We start from the raw sequence: 20681 nt of genomic DNA, 5'->3' as shown, positions 1-20681 counted from the left end.
ACCAGTTTACTGCTTCATGTGACTCAGAGAAAGGGGTCCTCATTCCTAGTTCCAGGATGGATTCTGGTGAGTGTAGGTGAAACATGGTAGTTCCCTTTCTTTGCTAGTGATAGGTTCCAAGATGGGCAGATCACAATATCAGAATATTTTAATCATCTCCCTTCTAGCCTATGGATGAAGCTACACATAGGAGGTCAGATCCCAGGGAATTTTAGAGAGAATTTCTGAAGTTCTGATTTGCAGTGCTTAGAGCCTGCTCTACTTGTGGCCTTTTTATGTGAGATAATGGTCCTTACTGTATAAGCCAGTTTATTTTTGGAATTTTCTGTTACTTTCAAATGAAAGTGTACTGTCCTAAGACTTTACACTGTGAAAGAAGATTCAGTAAGAGTTAGGTTTTGGCAACTGTGTAGCCCACTTTAAGGAGGGGGGAGTTCCACCTCCTCGAGGGTAGAGTACCTATATAAATTCCTTGGAATTCTGCATGAAAAATGTATCTATTTTTATTTATTTATTTCATTTATATGAGTATGGACTCATGGATATTTATTGTCTACTTTGCTTGGCCTAGTTTTTTAATTGCTGTGTATATGTTAATTTCTAAATATGTTTATCCCAGCAAGTCTTCCCACCTCTCTTTTAGAAAGAGCTCTTTCTAGTCAGCTTCCTACTGGACCTTTTCCTTTTGGTCTTTCTTTTATTGAAACCGCAAACTAAATGTGTCTATATTCCCTAAGTTCAAACTAATCATTTTATAGCTCATCTCCTTCATTTTATGCCTCATTTCTTCTACTCAAACTTGCTTTTCCACCTGCTTTCTTAAGCTAGAAACCAGTGAAATCTTTGAGTTTTCCTTTCTGTTATTCTCACTTTCTCACTAGCTCTCATTTTGATTATATTTGTCTGTTGGCATTTCCGAAAACTAGACTATTCTACTGCCACACGATTTTAGACAAATTACTTGGTCTCTCTCTAGCCTAAGTTAAGGAACCTTAGTTAAGGAAACTTAGGCTAGAGAGAGACCAAGTAGTTTGTCTAAAATCACAGTTAAATTAGTGTCAGAGACAGAACTCATCAAAGAATTCTGAGAAGGGATATGAGATAGGGAGTATTTTGAATAAGTGACACCTATTTTAGAAAAATGGCTATGAGCCATTGTTAAAAAGTGTAGATAATGACAGGGATCTTCTGAGGATTAAAAGTGATAGAGTGTCTGAAGAGTTTAAGTCTGTGTCTGATACAAAATAGTACACTGTAAAGGATAGTTATATTTGTTATTCTGTGGCTCTTTCCAAACTCCTTAGCATGACCCTTCGTAATTTGGCTCCTAGCCACCTATCTAGCAGCTTCATTTGTGGATATTCTCCCAACAGGGATACCTTATCATCCAACAGTTCCACATTATTCATTGTATTTTGGGTTTGCATACTGTGTGCTTTATATACCTCTCCGTTCTCGCGTTTCTTTCTTTTTTTTTTTTTTGAGGAAGATTAGCTCTGAGCTAGCTACTGCCAATCCTCTTCTTTTTGCTGAGGAATACTGACCCTGAGCTAACATCCATGCCCATCTTCCTCTACTTTATTTGTGGGACGCCTGCCACAGCATGGCTTTTGCCAAGTGGTGCCATGTCCACACCTGGGATCTGAACCGGTGAACCCCAGGCCACTGAGAAGCAGAACATGCGCGCTTAACTGCTGTGCCACTGGTCTGGCCCCTCTCACGTTTCTTTGTCAAGAATGCACTTATCTTTCTTTCCTGCCTAACAGGAAAACTGGCTTTTACTTATCCATCAATGTTTAACTTAAATGTTCCCAGAGTTAATCACCACCTTTCTCTGTTGTCACTGTACTGTGTGTATAGATGTATTATGTTTACTATATATATTTGCAAGTCTGTCTTTCTGTGAAATTGTGACCTCCAAGGGGACAAGGACTAAACTTAATTTATCATTACATCGCTAGGACTGAGTATCACTGAGTTAATGTCTGTTACATAGACTACCTCGCAAGTGGAGAAATCATGTTGCAGTTTCCTTGCCTAATGGTCGTGAGGGTGCTACTTGAACCCGTCCAGTAGTGGGAAATTTATAGTTGGAGAGAGAGTGTTACTTTTGGATGGTCTAAATTTTGGAAGGTTATTTTTATGGAGATTTGAAATCTCTCAACGTTTAGCTTTCATTTGTCTGTTCTCTGGAGCCATAAAGAATTAGTTTGTGCATTAAGCTTTTTACAAGTATTTGAGCACCAAATATGTATTAAGTACATAAGAAACCTGAAACAAGCTAAAGAAAAAGAAATTTGTTCATTAACATTGATATTCTCCAGACTTTTTCGATTGTTTACTTCTATCAGGTATCAGGTATACATCCAGTGTGGGTTTATTTATCTGTACATTGTGTATACATATAATAATATGTACATTATAAAATAGACATTAATATAGTGCTTTGCAAAAGATAATACAAAATACATGTATTTTATTTTAGAAGTAGTATTTCTTCTCAGGTTCTGATGGATCATCTTACATGACCCCTCTCCCTCTCAGGGTGGTATGTGCATACCATTTTTAAGACCTCTGACATATGTAATCAAACTGTAGTATGGGCAGGGTTTGAGCTGGTCTTTGGGATGACTGAAAAGACTCAGATGCCTCCAAGGGTTCTGCTTTGCTTTTTCTTTTTTCTCTTTCCTGATGGCTTCACTCTTTCAGACTGGCTTCTCTTTGGGGCTAGGACCAATGGCTGCTGGCTTTGGGCTCATTTCTTCACAATTTTTGTTTATTTATTCAACAAATTATGAACAGAGTGTATAGTCTGTGCCAGGCACTATTCTAGGTGTTGGAGATGTAGCAGTGAGTATTAAAAAGAAGTATATTAAAGTGATAAGTACTATGCAGAGAATTAAAATAAGGTGATGTGACAGTGATTAAGTGGCCGCTTAAGAAAACCTTTGTCCAGGGGAGCATTAAAGCTGAGATTTGAATCACAATAAATAGCCAGCCCTGCAGATATCGGGAGGAAGAGTATTCCAGGGCAGAATTTCTAAAGTGGGATGAACTTCCATACTAAAGAAGTGAGAGAAAGCAGCGGGGTTCAGAACTTAGTAGATGAGAGTTTTGCGATCAGAAGGAGGAGGGGCTTTCTCCTTCTATCTCTGGTTAGAAACATCCCGAGGAATGATTGATTCATCCAGCTGGCGTCAGTTTCCTATCCTTAGGACTAATTATTATGGCTGAGGTTTGTGTTATTCTATTTAGCTCAGCTTGAGTTAATTACCTACCCTTATGGCTAGAAAAAACTTGGTGGGAAGGGTGTTAGGTTGACAAAATTAAGAGATGCCACTTATAGGTCTTACGGGTCAAGAGCTTTTCATTTTGTGACGTAAGAGTTCTGTCTTCACACATTTGAAGATACCTATTGTTTCTTAGCTTTGTTGGCTTTTTATCAAGGCTAAACATTTGTAGTTTTTCAGTATCTCTTCTCTGAAATGAATCTTTAACAACATGTTTACTTTAACATTGCATGGTAGTGGTGCAGGTGAAAGGTGGAAAGAGAAGGTGGAAGATTCAGTGAATCCTATGAATGTATCCATTTCATTCACTGAACAGCAATTCACATGTAAAGGGTATATGTAATCTGGGGATTCTCTGTACTTTTATCTCCTCAGGCAGGGAAATTGGGCAGTATTTTAGAAAGCATTTCTTTAAGTTGAAAACAAAAGGAGTTTCCAAATGTCTCTGAGAAAACTTTGTTAACCCATATTGTTTCATCTTCCAAGTATTCTGAATCTAGTGTTCTTTGAGTGATATTTTTCCTTATGGTTTTTTTTTTGGAGGATGATTAGCCCTCAGCCAGCATCTGCTGCCAATCCTCCTCTTTTCGCTGGGAAGATTTGGCCCTGAGCTAACATCCATGCCCATCTTCCTCCACTTTATATATGGGATGCCTGCCACAGCATGGCTTGATAAGTGGTGTGTAGGTCCACGCCCAGGATCTGAACTGGTGAACCCTGGGCCGCCAAAGCAGAGCACGCAAACTTAACCGCTATGCCATTGGGCCGGCCCCTGCTTGTGGTGTTTGATAGTATCTTTGATCCAATATGGTAGACAGGCTGCATGGTTTGAATTCTGTATAGCAATGAAGTCACATGGAATAGGTGCCTATAAAGAAGCATGAGGCTAATTTCTATAAAGAGTTGAATATGAGGTTTATTGTTAATAAACAGTGGCAGTAATTGTAGTATTTGATATCATATTCTTTTTAAGAAATCACGCCATAATTTATTCAGTTTATGGAGTTTGAGCTAGGTTATGTTTGATTCATAACCTAGAAAGAACTCTTAATTAGAGTTCCAAGGTGAGCCTTGTGTGTTTGAGTACTTGATTTAGATCTTGAAATGTTTATTATGGATACTAGAAGTTTTAAAAAATTTTCAAGAAATAGAGCTCTGCAGAGAAATACTTCGCCTTACTATTATTATAGAATTTTAACAACACTTTCCTATGTTGTAATTTTGGGTTTTGTACATGTGGATTGTGAGAAATAAACTGGAAATCCTGTTTCTGTGGGTTGGAACCTGGTGTGGCCTCAAATGGCAAACAAAATATTTTAGCATGTACATGCCAGGTAAAATTTTAAATGGACTTTCCATAGGGTACAAATTTCTGAAGCCAAAGAGCGTAAAGTGATTTTATAGTTGCAGACAGACTCCTGTTGACTTACATTTGGCTTTGTTAACTTATGGTAGGAAATCAGCTAATTAAGCAAACAACTAAAGAAATATATTTGTACATGCTTCATACAGCTTATTCCTGTTCACTTGTGACAGTTTGGGGAAGAGTTCTGAAATGACATGCCAAGACTTGATACCCTAAAAGTTTAGAAGAGTTCTTTCTTTTCTTCTTTCTTTCTTTTTTTTGAGGAAGATTAGCCCTGAGCTAACATTTGCTGCCAATCCTCCTCTTTTTGCTGAGGAAGACTGGCCCTGAGCTAACATCCATGCCCATCTTCCTCCACTTTATATGTGGGACACCTGCCACAGCATGGCTTGATAAGCGGGATGTAGGCCCACGCCCAGGAACCAAACTGGTGAACCCTGGGCCACCAAAGCAGAGCCCGTGAACTTAACTGCTGCGCCACTGCGGCCCTGGGCTTTTTCTTTATATTTTTAAAATGACAGGTGTATTTGAAGATCTAGAATATCTTGATTTATTTAAAGGACTTTTCCTAGAATTGAAATGAGTAATTTTAGATTTTTAATTGTAGTTAAATGAAGATATGTATCTTTTCTTCCTTCTTTTCTTCTAATTTATTTGAATTAGAATTTTAGGACAGGAACATTGTAGAACTATTAGGGTGGCCTAATTTAGAAGGGTCTAGGTGAATTTATTGTCTTTCAGCTTGCATTATTCTTATTTGTAGGAGTGGCTGGAGATGTCACATGTAATTTGAGGTCTACATCTGGTTTTATGTTAAGTCAATCTGATCCAGGCCCAGCTATCTTCAATGGTGATTTTCCCAGCTGTAAATTAGGAACTTGGCATTGAAAACCATGTGGTTTTGTGTAAGTAGAATTCAGATTGTGATGTTTTCTGTCACTTCATAATTCTGATTTTGTAGTTCCAGTTTTTAAAGCAGAATAATTCACTCCAGAAAAGTCAAAAATCTGTGATTTTCACTACATTGCCAGGAATATTGATGGTCAATGGTTTGAATCAAACTGAATATCCTTTATTAGAAATATGGTGGAGCCTTTTACTCACCCACTCATAGAATTGTAACCATGAATTTTCTACTTTTTATTTATAAAACTACAGGAGACCCTTTGTATTTGTATTCTCAAATTTTTTGGAAACACAAGATATTTATGGAATTTTCCTGCACTGGTAATAAAAGGAGAAGAATGGGGGGATAAGCCTAGAGCATGAGTCACTTACTGCTCTTTTGCTTTACTTTAAAAAAGTTGTTAAAAATTTTCTCAAAACATTGGTCTGAATTGCACAGGGTTTCAATTTGAATAGTACAGGTATGGGAAGTCTTTTCTTGTAGCTATTATATGCTTGTGATATACTATCTACTACATTGTAAATGCCTTGAGGATAGAGGTTACTATATATTCATCTTTGTATTCTGTTACACTTAGCTCCTCACATAATTACTTGCATGGAGTAAGTATAATGGGTTTGTTGAATTAAATTTGCTGGCTTGAGTTAGAGGGGAGGAATTAGGCAGATGGAAAAACAGGGCTGAGCAGAGGGAAGCTAAGTCTTATAGTCTTTCTAGTTATCTTGTTTGTGAAGTAATCAAGAATGGTGATATTTTATTCACCTTTAAAACTTGTGAATGGCTACTCAGAAATTGTAGAGTGTCGTTCTGTTATCAGCTAGCAATTTACCCTTCAATAAGCTGTTCTGTGTAATAATTCTGGTGATTAAAAAATACCATGTGTTTCAGGGGATGACTCTCATGAATTAACTTCTAGTCTAATTTCTTCAATCTTTTTTTCTCTCCTCATTCCCCCCTCTGTTTTTAAAAATTAATATGTAATTTGCATATGTTGTGAAATGTAGAGATCAGAGGGGTGTAGTTTGTTGAAATTCTGACAGATATATAACTGTGTAACTATACTCCAATCAAGATATAAAACATTTCCGTTTCCCCAGAAAGTTCTTTAATTTCCCTTGCAGTCAATGTCCCTCTGCACCACTCTACTCTGTCCTCTGATCCACTCTTCTGATTTCTATTACATAGATTAGTTATACCTGTTCTTGAACTTCATATACATGGAATCATACAATATGTACTCTTGGTGACTTGCTTAATTTGCCCAATGTAATGTTTTTGATTTTTTTGATTTTTATGAAGTCTGTTCACTTCAGTCCTTTTGACACATAACATAAAATTGACCATCTTTACCATTTTAAACTGCAATCACATTATGCTGCCGTCACCACCATCCATCCACAGAACTCTTTTCATCTTGCAAAACTGAAACTTCATCCTTATTTCTTAATTTAAAAAAGATTTTTTAAAAGAGCTTATAGTGCAAGCTCCTTTATCCGACTCACTTGGGCCTGGTAATTGTTAAGTTTATAGAAAATTTTTAGGCTAGAGTGGGTAGTCATAAAAATGATATGTATGTACCTTAAAACATAAATTTATGGTCCAATCTTTTGATATTGCGCCCACATCTTTTCTATAGACATAGGTTTCCTGATTGGAATTCATCATGGACTTTCTTTAAATCACACCTTAAACCGTTATCTTCAATTTCTAGTTTCAATTTCCTTTTAAGTAGTGAGACAGTTGAAAATAGTCCCAGTGGTTATTGTACTAAATTTTTATAGTCTTGCCTCTTGATGGTATTTTTTTTAAAGTAACTAGCCTTTATCAAATTTTTATAAATATTCAACTTCTTCATGGAAACAACTACTTCCAGTTCTTATAGATTTTTAAAAATATTTAATCAAATTACATAATTATATTAACAATAAAACTGAGAATATTTAGGAAAAAAATGACTCATTCTTGATAGTGTACAATTCAGCTGATGGGACCACTAAGTGCCGGGTTGTGTCTTAGTAACTTCAACACTGTCCTTCACACTGTGAGATCAAAAGTAATGGGGAACGTTGGTTTATCTCATAATTAACTCAGGAATTGGTTAATGGAAGACAATTAGAAGAACTTCTACTGTAAATAGTAAATTGATAATTTAAAAGTTTTTAAAAATTTCATTACCTTACAGCTACAAATTAGCAGTTTGCTTTCTTTCCTTTTGTTATAGTTTATTCATGCCATAAAATTAAATTATAGTTTTTGTTTCAGTTATCTGTTACTATACAGCAAACAACCCCAAAACTTTGTGGCTTAAACAACTATTTTATTTTGCTTAGAATTTTGTAGGTCTGGAATATGGGAATGGTTTTGGTGGTCTTTTACTGTTATAGTCAGGTTGTGGCTTAGGGCTGGAGACATCTGAAGGCCTCTTCATTCACATATCATGCATGGAGGCTACAATAACTGCAAGAGTGGGAGATTTAGTAGGTATTTTTCCCCTCATGGAGGCTCTCCATATGGCTATTTTGGGTTACCTTACAGCATAGTGGTCTCAGGATAGTCAAATTTCTTCTATGGAGGGTGGCTTCCTCCAAAGCAAGTGTTTCAAAAGACGGGAAATGGAAGCTGTCAGTTTAATAAGGCCTAGGGCCAGAAAATGGTACATTGTCATTTCTGCCACGTACTACTGGTCAAAGCAATCCCAGAGCCCGTCCATTCAAGAGGAGGAGACATAAACTCTGCTGCTGCCGCCAATCTCCCTCTTTTATTTGTGCGTGAGCCGCCATAGCATGGCCACTGACAGATGAGTGGTGTAGGTCTGTGCCTGAGAACGGAACCCAGGCCGCCAAAGGGGAGTACACCGAACTTAACCACTAGGCCGCCAGCTGGCCCAAACTCTGCTTCTTGATAGGAGGCATACCAAAGAATTTGTGGTTATTTTTAATCTGCCACAGGTTTAAGTGGTATATATAATTAATAACATTTTTATTTTAAAAAGCTTGAGAATATTTCTGGTGGATATCAACATTGAAATCTGTGGAAGAACGCATGGGTCTATATTTAACTGATTTGAGTTATAAATGAATATGAAACATCTGGAGAGTAAAACGGTTGAAGGTAGAATGCTAGCGGCAACTTCATTATAATAATGGCTATTGTAAAATTCTTATTTATCAGTTCAGCTCCTGTCCCACCATTAGGTTTGAGTTACACTACCTCATAGCATTTTAAAAAAAGGGAGGAGAACAAAGCTCGATAATGTATATAGATGAATTTGAGTTTTAATCTTTTGGTAGGCTGCAAATCACATTTGGTATCCTAATTACATACGTGGTGGACAACAGTGTGAATTGGTTTTAAGTGGACTAGGTCTGAGTTTCATGTTTTAGAAGAAGGCAGCATTTTAAAATGAATTTGACATTTATAAATAACTTTTTTCTTCTTTGTTACTTAAGCTGGATGTAGTGTTATTTTTGTATATAAGTTGGTAAAATTTACCGTTGATTTTAAATGCAGTGTCTTTTAGCATCCATAATAATAAAGGGCAGTCAGATCTTCTGAGTAACATTGTTTTCAGTGACACACTTACTGAGATCTTTTTTGATGACCAATGAAGAAACAGTGAAGAATTTCTAAAATGGTTATTAGAAATAATTTATTTCACTAGGTTTTGCTATGCTTTGCTGTTTATTAAGATCAGCCAACATTTGAATGTGTGTTATGTTTTATTAGGTACTGAGAATATGTAGATCAAATAAATTTGATCTACATATTCTTATTTAATCTGTATTAAATTAATGCAGTTAATAATGATGTTTAATTATTTTTTGAATTAAGCAAGAATGGAAATACTCTTTCTTTCCTTGTGATTGTTTGGTACTGGCACCTGTTTTCCTGATGGTGCCCAGAAGAATTACTTTCAGATGTTAATTCCCCTAGAATTTTAAGTGATTCTTCTCTTTAGGCAAAGACTAGTTATTTCCAGTGACTTGTAAAATATTGTTATTGGAAATTACTCATTAAATTTTGTATGTACTTTTATTTTGTTATATAATTCATAGATTTAAATTAATAATTTTTTGTAGTCATTAACTTTACCCCCTTATTTTATATAAATATTATGTATTAGAAGGAAGAGGCAGTTTTCTGTGGAAGAGTATTTCTGTTTGGTTTTATGTTTTATATATAATATAGATATTCTGAATAGCAGTATAAAATTACATTTATAAGTTTAATGTCACTGTTGTATTATAACATGCTTTTTCTCTCTTAAATGTTTCTTGGCTTGAATTATTTTCTTCCAAAAAATTATTTTAATATCTGTTATTTTTATGTTGAAGTATCATTTCTTCATAGGAAGTGAAAACCTGAGACAACTCTACCCAAAACCCTAAATATGAAAGTTTATAGACTACATTAAACCATAGCTCAGGTTGTATAAAGTGATGTGTAGTCACTGTTGCCTTAAAATTAGCCAGCTGGTGAAATATGAGAGCCTTTCTTAGTAGCTTGGGTATCTTGAAAAGCTGTAAAATACAGGTGAGCTACAATTTAGGACCACATAACATGTGAAAATCTGATTTATGGAAACAGATTAGGACTTATTTTCATTATAGAATGTTTTTTCCCCAAAGTTTGTTGAAATAAGATGCTTTCATGTATAAATAGGTGTGTAATATATTTAGTATTTGTACAGATAAGTATTTTTCAGTACTTAAGAATATGTTTTCCTTTTGCATAAACTATAATGATAATAAATTTTAAATAAAAAATTGTTCACAGCTCTATCTCTTTTACAAAGCTGAACATTTATCCCCCTTTGGTCTCTTTCATTTGAATTTAGTAGGTGTCGTATTTAGAGATTTCTTTCATAGAAAAGAAGTAGGTAGAAGTATATGCAACTGTGGTATTATCTATTATAAGTGATTGAATTATTTTCTTTGATTTTCATGTAATCTGAACATCTCTCTCACTAATAGTTATGTTAGTCTCTCCTACCCAGTTATGTTAATGTATATATTTTTATTACACTGTGGTAGGCAGAATAGTGTCCCCCAAAGATAACAGGTCCTAACCCCTGGAACCTGTAAATGTGACCTTATTTGGAGAAAACTTTTTGCAGGCGTTATTAAGTGAAGGGTCTTGCAATGAGGAGATTTTCCTAGATTATCTACATAGGACCTTAATGCTGTCACAACTGTTCTAGAAAAGAGAAACAGAGCAACATTTCACAGACATACAGGGGCGAAGGTGATGTGAAGAAGGAGCAGAGAGAGATTTGAAGATGCTGGCCTTGATGATTAGAGTGGTGTAGCTACAAGTCAAGGAATATTGGCAGCTACCAGACGCTGGAAGAGTCAAGGTGTAGGTTCTCTACTAGAGCCAACAGAGGAAGATGGCCTTGCCAACTCCTTAGTTTCAGCTGGTGATACTGATTTCAGACTCCTGGCCTCCAGAGTTAGGAGAGAATAAATTTCTCTTGTTTTCAGCCACCAAATTTTTGGTAATTTGTTATGGCAGCCATAGGGAACTAGTACGTATGAGTAGATGTTTCTGTAATCACTGAAAGTTCATCATAGAGTAGGAGGGGATCCCAGACTTAAGCAATCTGCTCCTCTCTTTCTGCAAGCCAGACATATTCACAGATGAACTTGCCTTCTTACTGTTACCTCCTTCTTGCCCTTTGGGTTGCCGCTTAAATATCAGCCCATCAGATGAGCCTTCTTTTACCACCCAGTTCTTTATTTTTTTCCTCTGTCAGACTCTTGTTTTCTGTATCATTCATCCAAATTGATAATGATTTGTTTACTTCTTCTTTGTTAAATGTCATTTTAGCAAGTAGACTTCCTGAAGGCAGAGAAAATGGTTGTCCTATTCTATACTCATAGAACAGTGCCTAATATATATTTTGTTCTCAATAAGTAAAAATTCTTGGAAATTTTCAATTGCTTATGGGAGAAAATTCTTAAAATTATTAATTCCACTATCTGACAGTCTCATTGACTGTGCAGTATTCTTAGTTGATCTCCAGTGTGATGGCATGTTCTGATTTTGCTTTTAACTTCAGTATCATATGTCCAGTTCAGGAGATTAGTCTGGCTCAGTCCTAGTGATGTCTGTCAGCTCTTCTTGCTCAAGTATTCACTCAGTATATTTTGCTTTTTGATGATGTGATGTTTTGCCTTTATCAGTTATTACTCTGTTTCATGCTGTTTTATTTTTCTAAATAGATTTCTTCACAGTTCTCTGCATCACTTATATAGGCTTCTAATAGAAGGAAAAATATGAGAACGTTTGGAATAAGAGAGCCTAAGATTTATCGGCTCATTTCTTTTTTAAGTCCTTAGGTATGTTTAGATCATATAATTTTTTTCTTTCTTTTTGGTAAGGAAGATTGGCCCTGAGCTAACATCTGTTGCCAATCTTCCTTTTTTTTTTTTTTTTTCTCCCCAAAGCCCCAGTACATAGTTGTATATCCTACTCGTAAGTCCTTCTAGTTCTTCTCTGTGGGATGCCACTACAGTATGGCTTGATGAGCAGTGTGTAGGTCTGCACCCAGGATCTGCACCAGCAAACCCTGGGCTGCCAACATGGAGTGCACTAACCCAACCACTATGCCACTGGGCCGGCCCCAGATCATTTGATTTTTGAGTGCGTTCAGTGTTCAGTACAAAAGACAAGTCAGGCAGCCATTTTTCCAGTTGTTGGATACTACTGGCAAAGCAGTGTATTGGCTTATATAGGGGCATATAAAGACAGGGTTAAAAGATGGACTCTGTCCTCATGGGAGCTGTATAGTCCATTAGGGAAAATTAGGTAACTGTCATACACATTTTAAGGGAGGTATTGCTGTGTGATTGGGAAGAAAATGTTATAGTACTATAAAGAAGTCAACCCTGGTATCTGTGTTTGCTTTTGGCTAAAGGAGAGAGTCAGGAAGGAAAATAAGGTTATAACAAGTCATGAAGTTAATGACAATACAAGACATGAGTATTTGAATATTAGGCATTCAGTCACATTTCTTTTAGTCAGTTAAAATAGGATTTTTTTTTAAGAAAAGTTCTGCCTTATACCACCATCTTGCTTATTAAAGTTGATAAAATAGAGGGGTTTTTTAGTGGCCAGATAGGTTCAGCTGTTTTTCTTTTAGTTGTGTGACGTAAGACGGATGTGTGTGACGTGAGATAGATGTGTGAATAAAGAGAGATGTTGCCCATCTGTCCTCCCTTCTACCTCCCTTCCTGGCCTTGGTCATGAAGGTCATGAAGGATGAGTGTGAACTTATCAGGTAGATAAGGTCATTCAAGAAGGGGCATTGCAGAAATGAGATGTGTATGTGAGAAGGTGGCATTTACTAAGTTTCTAGTTGGCTCCCCTTGCCTTATCCCCATCATTTTGTGGTATGTGCCAATTTCCCAAAGAGCTCTGGTTTCTTTTACTGGAGAATGGTGTTGGAAACCAAGATCTGGGTATGAGGTGTTCTCATTGCTGTCCGGGTGTGGATGCTTTTTGACTCTCTCAGCTGACAGAGAAATAAAGTATATGTGTGTTTATATGCTCCTATCTCTATATATTTCCATATGTAACCATCTGTATCTATATTAAACTAAACATGACTTCATATTGCTGTTTCCAACTCTCATACATTACTGCAAGCATCATTCTTGCCACCTCCCCTTGTTTATTTGAAATCTTCTCTCCAACAGTGAGAAGTCTTGCTCCCACCATCTGCCATCCATTTACTTAATTGTTCAATTTCAGTATACATGTATAGTGGTTTCAGAATTGATACTAGAATATAGTGCTTATGTCCAATTCCTTTTCCCTTTAGTGTTACAGACCTCGCTCATTTCCAAAGTTACTTAGTTACCCCGCTTTTCTTGCAGCCCCCCATCAGTGAGGTTGTTTCATACATTTGTAATGCAATTAAATCATTTTGTCACATTCTACATTCTCTTCTGGGATCCCTCAACTTTCTAAATGATTTTTTTAAAAAAATCTGCACACAGTAAGGTTCACTCTGTGTGATAGTTTTGTGGGTTTTGACAAATGCATAGTGTCACATAGCCACCATTATAGTATCAGACAAAATAGTTGCACTTCCTTCAGAAAATCCCCTGTGCTTCACCTATTCAACATTCCCCACCTTTAAACCCTGGCAGCCGCTGATCTGTTTACCATCTTTCTGGTTTTGCCTTTTTTAGTGTCATGTGATTGTAATCATACAGTATGTAGCCTTTTCCAGCTGGCTTCTTTCACTTAGTACTGTACATTTAAGATTCATCTTTGTTTTTTTGTAGTTTGGTAGCGCATTCCTTTTTATCACTGAAAAGTATTCCATTGTGTGTGTGTACTATAGTTTGTTCTTTCCCATGTTGAAGGACTTCTTGTTTGCTTCCAATTTTTAGTGATTATGAATAATCTATAAACAATAATATAATATATATAATATAATATAATCTATAAAGTAATTCTATAAACATTCTCTTGCAGGCTTTTGTGTGGATATCTAATTGTTATTTTCAAGGTTTTAAGGTTTAAGGTTTGTAAAACCTTAAACTTTTTAGTTAAAAATTTAGTTCTACTAAATGTAAATAATATATTAAATTTGTACTTAGTAGGCCTGATCCTATACTGAAATATCATTTTCTTAAATATATTGGTTTTAGTTTAAATGGTTTAGAATAGAACTAGTCACATAACCTAAATAGAATGGATTCAATAATATTTGGGTATTTCCTTTAATGTTGATTAACAAATAACCTTGCATTATAAATAAATATTATTTTGGGCAATACTTATATATTAACAAAGTGGTAAGACTTCATTAACCCTAAGGAAAATACCCAGTTGGACTCTAGGGAGTCAACAGGGTTAACGAACTTTAGGAAACAAAGTACTTTCTTCCTAGAGTCCATCCAGAATCAGCTGTATTATTATTTAATTATGGAATATTTATATTCTGCTGTATGTGGGCAATAGGAATGGGAGCAAGACATACTCTTAGGAAGAAAATGGACTAAGTGACTACAAATAAAAAATTTACTTTGTTTAATAAGTTTCATTCATTCGTTCAGCAAATAATGTTTGAACAGGTATAGTATGTCAGCCTTTGGGCTTGACACTGTGGATGTGATGATGGCCAAGAGAAAGATAATTTGATAGTATTGAAAAGCTTTGAATTAAAATAAGTGAGGAGAACACAATAGAGGATCTTGAAATAGATTCTCATACATACAAGAATGTTATATATGAAAATTCAATTCAGGAGAATGAAGAGGGATTATTTCATAAGTAGTTTGGCACATCTGGCTATCCGTTTGGGGGAAAATAAAATTGGATCTTTATCTTACCCAGTATACAAAAATAAATTCCACATGGAAAGACTTAATAATAAAAATTCTACACTACATATAGGAGATTACATGTGCATTCTTGGGGTGAGGGAGACGTTAATCATGATTGTAAATCTACAAACTATAAAACAGAAAGATATATTTGACTTTACAAACCTTAATGTTTAGTGAAAAAATATACCGTACTAACACTGGGTTTGGTAAAAATATTTGCAGTGCAGAGGAAGGACAAAATTGATATCTATTATTTGAAATAACTGCTTAGTTATTGACAAAAAGGGAGCAAACAGCAGTATAGGAAATGAGCAAAGGATATGAAGAAGTAAATCCCCATGGCCAACAACATATAAAAAGATGCTCAAACTTACTAGTAGAGAGATGCAAATTAAAGTAACAATGTAATAGAACTATATCTATCAAACTGCCTCTTTCAGCCCCTGCTTTTCATGGAAAAAAAAAAAAAGTAAAGGACCAATAATAATCTTTTGCTGGCAAGGACCTAAGGGAAAAAGTTATTTTTATACTTTGCTGGTAGAAATGTGGATTAATGGAGCTTTTTGGGAAGATGATCTGACAACATATTTTAAAATTAAAAATATATATATACAGTTGATCTAGCAATCCCATTCTTTGGAATCTAGCCCATAGAAACATACCTCCATGTGTAAAGGTTTCTGTAGAAGTGTTTGCTTGTAGTGGCAAAAAACTGGAAAAAAAGTACATGTCTATCAGTAGGGTTGAGTAAATATGTATTTATTATGTATCTACAGATACTGATGGAATCTTAGTAGCAATTAAGAAGACTGAATCAGATACACACCAGTTGTCCAGGAGGAATTTCCACTGGGTAATATTATGTGAGGAAAAAATAAGATAGTGAAAAATGTGAGTGACATCCTATGTTTAAAAAAAACCAAACTTTGTTACAGTACCATTATGTATGTAGATGTGTATATGAGAATGCATATTTGTAGATGATCATATGAGAATAGAGATACAGTCTAGATACATATTAGGTTGTTGGACCATCTGCGTTGGCAGATGGGTGAGGCTGTCATATGGTGGGAGAAAGGGAGGAATATCTGAGGTACAGAACCATGTTCACAAAGGAAAAAGGAAGATTACATTAAAAACAACAGTTTTATGATGCTATGATCATATTTATGCTCTAAAGTTAAAATTATTCATTTCTGTATTTATAAATGTTAGAAAGACTTTTTAAAAACTGCATGTAGTGGTTTTAATTAGCTCCTTTGGAAAGTGATTCAACACACTTCATCAAGCAGTGTTGATACTCTGAGCTAATCATTCAGTGTCTGGGAGTTTACCCCAAAAGAAGGCAATAACCTAAAAGAGGAAAAAAGTCAATGCATAAAGAAGTCATTGTGGTGTTAGCTATATAATAGGGAATATGTTGGATAAACTTTAATGTTTACAAATAGGAAAAATGGTTAAATTGTCATTTTGATGAAATATTATACAACATAAATAATGCAATTTTCAAGAATGCAATTATGAAGCTGTTAATCACGTAGAACTATATGATGTAATAGATGAAGAAAGTTTTATAATTTCATATATAATTTAATATATATGTATTTGAGTACTGGAAGTGAATAGAATAAAATGTAAACAGTAGTGGCATTATAGTGAATTGTTTTTATAATAAAATTTTGGAGAAAAGTATAGCTCAAATATTACAAAGCAAAATTTAGAAGAAATACTCATAAAAAAATGAATATCAAACTCTATAATGGGTTTTCTTTGTGATAAAACAATTTTTTAAATTGAAGTGTAGTTGACATAAAATATTATATTAGTTTCAGGTGTATAACATCGCGATTTGACATTTTTATACGTTATGAAATGATCACCACAACAAGTCTAGTAACCGTCTGTCACCATACAAAGTTAGTACAATATTATTGACTATATTCCCTATGCTGTACATTACATCGCTGTGACATTTATTTTTATAACTGGAGATTTGTACCTGTTAATCCCATTCATCTGTTTTGCCCATCCCCCCACCTGTCTCCCCTCTGGTGACCACCGGTTTGTTCTTTGTGAGTTTGTTACTGTTTTGTTCTGTTTGCTCATTTGTTTTGTTTTTTAGCTTTCACGTATAAGTGAAATCACACAGTATTTATCTTTCTCTGGCTTATTTTGCTTAGTGTAATACCTTCTAGATTGATCCATATTGTTGCAAATGGCACGATTTCATTCTTTTTTATGGCTAATATTCCGTTGTGTGTATATAAATATATGTGTATATATATACTACATCTTGTTTATCGATTCATCTATCGATGGGCACTTAGGTTGCTTCTGTATCTTGGCCATTGTAAATAACACTGCAGTGAACATAGGGGTGCATATATCTGTTCAAATTAGTGTTTTTGTTTTCTTCAGATAAATACCCAGAAGTAGAATTGCTGGATTGTATGGTAGTTCTATTTTTAATTTTTTACTCTTTTCCATAGTGACTGCAGCAATTTACATTCCCACTAACAGTGCATAAGGGTTCCCTTTTCTCTATATCCTTGCCAATACTTATTTGTTGTCTTTTTGATAATACCCACTCTGACAGGTGTGAGGTGACATTTCATAGTGGTTTTGATGTGCAATTTGCTGATGATTAGTGATGTTGAGCATCTTTTCATGTGTCTGTTGGCCATCTGTACGTGTTCTTTGGAAAAATGTCTATTCAGGTACTCTGTTCATTTTTTAATCAGATTGTTTGTTTTTTTGTTATTGAGTTGTAGGAGTTCTTTACATATTTTGGGTATTAACCTCTTATAGGGTATATTGTTTACAAACATCTCGCATTCAGTAGTTTGCCTTTTTGTTTTGTTGATGGTTTCCTCCACTGTGCAAAAGCTTTTTAGTTTGTTGTAGTCCCTTTTATTTGTTTGCTTTTGTTGCCTTCGCCTGAGGAGACAGATCCACAAAAATATTGCTAAGACCAATGTCAGTGAGCTGACTGCCTGTGTTTTCTTCTAGGAGTTTTACGGTTTCAGATCTTAGCTTTAAGTCGTTTTTTTTTTTCCCCCTTCCCAAAGCCCCCAGGTACATAGTTGTGTATTCTTAGTTGTGGGTCCTTCTAGTTGTGGTATGTGGGACGCTGCCTCAGTGTGGCTCGATGAGCAGTGCCGTGTCCATGCTCAGGATTCGAACCGATGAAAGCCTGGGCCGCCTGCAGTGGAGCGCGTGAACTTAACCACTCAGCCACGGGGCTGGCCCCTACCTTTAAGTCTTTAATCCATTTTGAGTTTATTTTTGTACATGATATAAGAAAGTGGTCCAGTTTCATTCTTTTGCATGTAGTTTTCCAGTTTTCCCAGCACCATTTACTGAAGAGATTGTCTTTTCCCCATTGTATATACTTGCCTCCTTTGTTATAGATTAGTTGACCAGTGTAGTGGATGTCTACATGTAACAGAATGCAGTTGGACTCTTACCTAATACCATATACAAAAATTAACTCAAAATGGATCTATGACCTAAGTGTAAGACCTAAAATTAGAAAACTTTTAAAAGAAAACATAGGGCAAATCTTTATGATATTGGATTCGACAGTGCTATCTTGGATATAACACCAAAGGCACAGGCCACAAAAGAAAAATAGACAAATTGGACTTGATGAAAATTTGAAAAATTTATGCAACAAAAAACATAGACTAACAACAGAGTAAAAAGGCAACCCACAGAATGGGAGAAAATATTTGCATGTCGTGTGTCTGATAGGGAATTGATATCCAGAATATATAGAGAGCTCCTAAAACTCAAACAACAACAAAACAACCAGATTAAAAAATGGGTGAAGGAGTTGAACAAACATCTCTCCAAAGAAGATATACAAATGACCAGCAAGCATATGAAAAGATGCTCAACATCATTAATCATTAGGGAAATGCAAATCAAAACTATAATGAGATACCGTTTCACATCCATTAGGTGACTACTATTAAAAGAACCCAGAAAACAGTAAGTGTCCACAAGGATGTAGAGAAATTAGAACGCTGTGTGCTTTGGTGGGAATACAGAATGGCACAGCTGTTGTGGAAAACAGTATGGCAGTTCCTCAAAAATTAAAACTAGAATTACCATGTGATCCAGCAATTTTACCTTAGAGTATATACCCAAAAGAATGAAAAGCAAGGTCTTGAAGAGATATTTGTACATCCATGTTCATGGCAGTTTTATTCGTAATAGCTAAAACATGGAAACAACCTAAGTGTCCATTGCTAGATAAGTGGATAAGCAAAACGTAGTATATACATACAATGGAATATTATTCATTCTTAAAAAGGAAGGAAATTCTGACATATGCTACAGCATGGAAGAATTTTGAGGACATTATTCTAAATGAAATAGGCCAGTCACAAAAAGACAAATACTGTATTATTCCACTTATGTGAGGTACTTATAGTGGTCAGAATCATAGAGATAGATAGTAGCGTGGTGGTTGTCAGGGACTGGGGGAGGGGAATGGGGAGTTACTGTTTAATGGGTACAGTTTCAGTGTTCAAGATGAAAAGAGTTGTGGAGATGGATGGTGGTGATGGTACAACACTATGGATGTACTTAATACCACTGACCTGTACGCTTAAAAGTGGTTAAGATAGCAAATTTTATGTTCTATTTATTTTACCACAATAAAAAAAAAGATAATGACAATACTGTTGGCAACTATATGCCAACTATTTTTTTAAAACTTAGAAGAAATAGGCACATTTCTAGAAACATATTACTTACAAAAACTGAGGGAGAAATTAAAAGTCTGAATCATCCTATAATTATAAGAAATTGAATCTTCCCACAAAGAAACCAACAAGCCCAGATGATTTGCTAAGAAAGTTTCTACCAAAATTTTAAGAAATAGATTATTCCAATCTGATGCAATATCTTTTAATTAATACAAAAAGAGGGGCGTTGCCCCAGCTAGTTCTGAAAGCCCTGCATAACCCTGATATCCAAACCAGGAAGACATTACAAGAAATGAAAATTACAGATGTATGTCACTCACGAATGTAGACGTAGAAATCTCAAGTTATTAGCAAATTCAAACCAACATTGTAAGAGAAGACAAACACCATTACCAAGTTGGGTTTATTTCAGGTATGCAAGGATGGTTTACTATTATATGATCCATAAATATAAAGGGTGACATTAGTAGATTAAAAGAGAAAAGTCATATGATAATTTCAATACATGCAAAAAATGCATCTGATAATCAGTGTAAATTCATCATAAGAATGCTTAGTAAATTAGGAGAAGAGGGAAATTCTTTAACCTGTTGGGACTTTTAAGAGAAAACAAACCAGCAATCACCAGCAGACATCTTTTTAATGGGGAAATATTAAAAACAGGATTGATATAAGCATAGTTGTTATCACCCATTCTAGTTATTATTGCTACATAACAAATTGTCCCAAACTTAATTGCATAAAACAATTATTTATTCTGCTTATGGATTCTGAGGGTCAGGAACTGGGACAGTGCAGAATAGGAAGGTTTGTTACTGTTCCCCTCTTTCTGATGCCTCACTGGGATGACTTGAACACTGGAGGCGACTTGATGGCTAGGGGCTAGAATCATCTGGAAATATCTTCATTCATATGTCCAGTGATTAGATTCCAGTTTTTGTCTGGGAACTCAGTTGGAAAACTTACATGTGGCTTCTCCATGTGGTCTCTCCAAGTCGACTGGTTTGGCCTTTCTCACATCTTGGCAGCTAGGTTCCAAGTGCACACATTACAAGAGCA

At 35.4% G+C, this 20681-nt stretch overlaps 1 protein-coding gene across 9 annotated transcripts in view; it reads left to right on the top strand.

Moving 5' to 3' along the window:
* The window catches only part of CCDC91 (coiled-coil domain containing 91), a 334397-nt gene that overhangs the window by 32105 nt on the left and 281611 nt on the right, over positions 1-20681 (top strand). For 2 of the 9 annotated variants that reach the window (XM_046640096.1, XM_046640038.1), the window contains exon 2: positions 15684-15760. The exons of 5 other annotated variants lie outside the window; for them this stretch is intronic. The gene's annotated coding sequence lies outside the window, so the exon portion shown is untranslated. Of the gene's footprint in view, positions 1-15683; positions 15799-20681 lie in introns of all 9 variants that reach the window. 2 more of the 9 variants (XM_046640076.1, XM_046640019.1) reach the window with 1 other exon arrangement.

The sequence above is a fragment of the Equus quagga genome, chromosome 1 (assembly GCF_021613505.1).
Source record: "Equus quagga isolate Etosha38 chromosome 1, UCLA_HA_Equagga_1.0, whole genome shotgun sequence".
NCBI classification, from domain to species: Eukaryota; Metazoa; Chordata; class Mammalia; order Perissodactyla; family Equidae; genus Equus; species Equus quagga.
This window is presented reverse-complemented; position numbering and strand designations above follow the sequence as displayed.